General features: G+C 37.5%; 1 pseudogene; it reads right to left on the bottom strand.

Moving 5' to 3' along the window:
• Nucleotides 1–653: 653 nt before the first annotated feature.
• LOC149160047 (glycosyltransferase family 92 protein At1g27200 pseudogene) lies at nucleotides 654–3,698 on the bottom strand (annotated as a pseudogene).
• Between the last annotated feature and the right edge of the window lie 402 nt (nucleotides 3,699–4,100).

The following is a 4,100-nucleotide window of genomic DNA, read 5'->3' as shown; positions in this document are numbered from 1 at the left end:
TAAAAATTTAAGATAATATTAAAGTTTTAGATATAACAAGTTAAAAATAATATTTAAATAAATAAAAATTTTATTTTTTATATATGTAATTATTTATTTATAAAATATGTATCATTTATTTATAAATTATTTATTTATTTGTAAACTTATAATAAATTATTTATTATTATATATTTAAATAAGTTTTTTTTGGTTATTTGTTTTATTTTAATTCTTCAGTAAGATATTCAAATAAGTTTACACTTATGATGTATATTAATCATATTTATTAATGTGATTGTGTTAATATATGTTTATTGGATTCTTCGGATCATTTATTTAATATATTTTTACGCCGTAAGGCGTTTCCCTTTGAAAGGAATAGCCCCAGCCGACTCCGTGTCTTATTGTCGACCGTCGATTTATGGTGTTAGACGATTAAACAAAATTTGATCGTTGATCGTAGGAAGCCGAACGATTAAAAGCAGTTTAGTTGATCGTTGGAAGCCGAACGATTAAAATCAGTTCTCCTGTCATTCTCCTGTTGTATTCCTTCTGCCCTTGCGAGCTGCTTAGTTTATTCCTTGTTAAGTTCATTATTTTGACCTTTTACGCGCCATCTCATTCGCCCAATCTCAGGTTCTCGCTCACTAATTTTCGGTTCAAAGGTTTTATCAGAGCTTTCCACGGCTGTTTGTAGGGCATTTCAAGTTCTCAGGGCGGAATTCGACCTCTCTGTTATCCACCAGGTTGGCATTAACTAACCCTTTACCCACATTTTTTGGATCTACAAAAAGCCTGTTTAAATTTCTGTATCTCAATTGATCACGGTAGAACAGATTCCTTCATTTTATATATTTAATCAGGCTTTACGGGGATTACTTCTGGGTTTATCGTTATTTTGTTTTAAATGCTAGTCCCCGTTATCTGGGTAAAAATACTGTATCGTTTAATTGCAATTTATGGATGGATTTGATTTGAAAAGCTCGACAGTGTCCTCCACCCTGCACGCTCTGTAAAGCGCTTTGATGAAAGAACTGAAAATACATATGTGCTTTCACTCCTTCAAATGCTTTGAATGCATAACCCCTTTTACCTATTTCACACTGACAGTAAATGACAATGTTTGCTTCAATCATAGATCAACGCTGATTCATGTTGATTCTGTCTTAAAAAAGAAAAAGAAAAAAACACACCATCATATATTAATGAAACAGACATGGTTACAGAGCATGGTTTTAAAAACCCCGATGCAGAGAAAGAAAGACGTTAGATCCAGCGATAAATCTGCGCAATATACATCAAGAACATCAACATTATCAGAAAATACCCAGAGGCAAGAGGTTTATCCAGAGCAGGAGAAAAACAATAACCAGCACCACAAAACAGAAATGAAAAAGACTACCAAAATCAAATATCAGAAAACATTAGCTTGAGAGAGCCCCGTCATACAAAAATTAGGGCCACAAAGCAGGATGCCCATCACAGAAACGGATCTGGAGAGGAGCTAGAAAGCAATTTGGCCCGATCGAATAAGAGAGTCTGCGGAGAATTCCTGAAAGTAGATTGAGCCAGGAAGGGAAGAAACTCCTCTTTATGACAATTTATCAGCTTCCTTGTTATGCTCACAATTTATGTGCGAGACGGAGATCAGACGGAAAGATTGAGATAGATTCTGGATCATCTGCTGCCAAGAGATGAGATTCAGAGTCTGGAGATTGCAACAGCTCTTGGCCCAGGCGATTATAACTCTAGAGTCCCCATCTATGTTAGTCAAACCAATCCAGGGTCCTTAAAAAAGGACTGAGGACATGAGAGTGGGGATGGATTGAGCTCGACTACCTCTAAACTCTAATTTAATGGAAGCTTATTGATCTCTCAAGCGTATATTGTTTTGTCATGGTGAAATTTGTGGAAACCAAACTTCCCACTTATCTCTTAAACCTCACAATCATTAAACTACACATACTTATTAAACTACCCAAAAAAAAAAATCCTTTAAACCTAAAAAACAAAAACCTCAAGCTTACGGGTCCTTAGGAAGCTAATGTGATGAGCCTGGTTTACCTCAAGCTTACGGGTCCTAAGGAAGCTGTTGCAACGGGCCTCGTTTAATTACCCGCCATTCTTTTCTTATCGAGATTGCAGATTCAGATTATTTTGGAAATATGAAATACCATCCCTTATTGTCAAAATTTCAGAATATTTCTGAATCTGCAATTCCATTACACTCAAATTTAAGTCCCAGATAATTGAAATTTGTTGGAACTAGTCATACTCGAAGAAGACCTTACGCATGACAGGTTGAAACCCACGACCACACTGGCAGGACCGTCTAGAACTGCAACAAGTATAATACAACATTGAAGACTTCAGATCCAATTATATGGATTTCGAATTCATTCGGGTCAACAGAAAAATTAAAACAAATATTAAATTTATTTTTAAAATAATTACGGGGATTACTTCTGGGTTTATCGTTATTTTGTTTTAAATGCTAGTCCCCGTTATCTGGGTAAAAATACTGTATCGTTTAATTGCAATTTATGGATGGATTTGAATCATTGGCCCTTATTTCCTTTCTTTGGGTTCAGATCATTCAAGCCTTTAGTTCGCTTGACCAGGATGCCTCAAATTCAGTACTCAGATAAATACACTGATGATACTTATGAATACAGGGTTGTAACTCAGAGCTTGCGCTATTTTTTTTGTTAAATAAAATATTTGTTTTGCTTTTTGGCTAGATGGTGGACTTTCAGATCCACTCAACGAACCGCATACTACATCTATCATTGACAACCTCCTATTGATTTAACCCTATACATACATACAATTGCAGTTGCCCTTCATTGCCACTGTAATTTGGAGCCTGGTTCTTTATTATTCAAAGAAAACGCTCTACCTGTAAACTCCTTCAATGCACTGTCATTCACATGGCAGAACATATTCTCCCATTCATGGGGTTTGATGGCCTTGTTGCCAAGGCCTGGAGCTCGATCTTGGGACACAACATTCCTAGACTCTTTCCAATCCACGACATACGCAGACACCCTCCTCCAAAACTTAGCCTTGAATTCACTCCAAGCTTGGTACTTGTAGTGATTGATCACTGTCCTCTGGGCCTTCACATACACTGTTCTGTATGCCTTCTTCAACTGAAAGCAGTGTATTACATTGAGCAACTTAGGAGAGGCAGCTTCCAAAAGAAGTATGGATTTGTAGTGCTTCATCTTCCTTTCCCTGCAAGTGTACCCTTGAGTAACCCCTCTCTGCGGGTGCTCCTGGAGGCCCGAGGGTCCAAAATTTCTGCATCTCAAAGAAATTTTCCCTGTCAATGCAGCCCCCGGTTTACTAAGATTTATTACTAATCGCCTCACAGCTGCTTTTGATGCAGTATTCTTTAATGGGTACCCAATATTGGCATTGGCCTTGAGTTGCTTTAGCCATGAAGGAGAAAATACAAACTCGTCAACGTCAGTGTACATCATCCATTGACACTTCTGTTTGGCCATGAGAGCACAGTGTGAGAATCCAGATTCCTGTGTCTTGGCCCATGGCCATGGATGCCTGCTTACCTTGTAATTTTCTGACAGTAACCCTTCAACAGTTTCTGCCAGATCGTCTTCACTGTTGTTATCGTACAGAAAGAAGTGTTCCACACCCAGATGAGAATGGTAGATAACCCATTCTCTTATGTATTTTGCAACATTGAACACCATGGTGCAGGCACAGAGTAGTCTCATTTTCTGTGCATTATCTTGAGTACTACTTTTGCTTGAATGATGAGATGGCGGGATTTCATAATAAGCGACGGAAGGAATGGATTTCCCATGGATTCAGAGAATGATTTCGGAGGCAATGAGCTGATAACGAACTGATTCATTGGGATGCTCGCATCTAAAGACTTCTTGTCCATAGTGTGACCATAGTTTCAATGGTATTGTTGAATATGCAATGTATATATTTGGTTTCAATGTTCAGTCCTTGTCTATTGTTAATCCCTTTGGCAAATAGAACAATATCCTCCTCTGTAGCAAAACTCTCATATACCATATAATCCCATTTGATGGGGATGGAATAATCAATAGAACCCAATTTAGTTGTGATGTCTGGTAAATCTG

Source organism: Pinus tabuliformis, chromosome 5_2, assembly GCF_031772625.1.
Source record: "Pinus tabuliformis cultivar Carrire ecotype Pingquan chromosome 5_2, CPIR1, whole genome shotgun sequence".
NCBI lineage: Eukaryota > Viridiplantae > Streptophyta > Pinopsida > Pinales > Pinaceae > Pinus > Pinus tabuliformis.
Note: the sequence above shows the minus strand (reverse complement) of the source record. Positions and strands in the feature narration are given on the sequence as shown.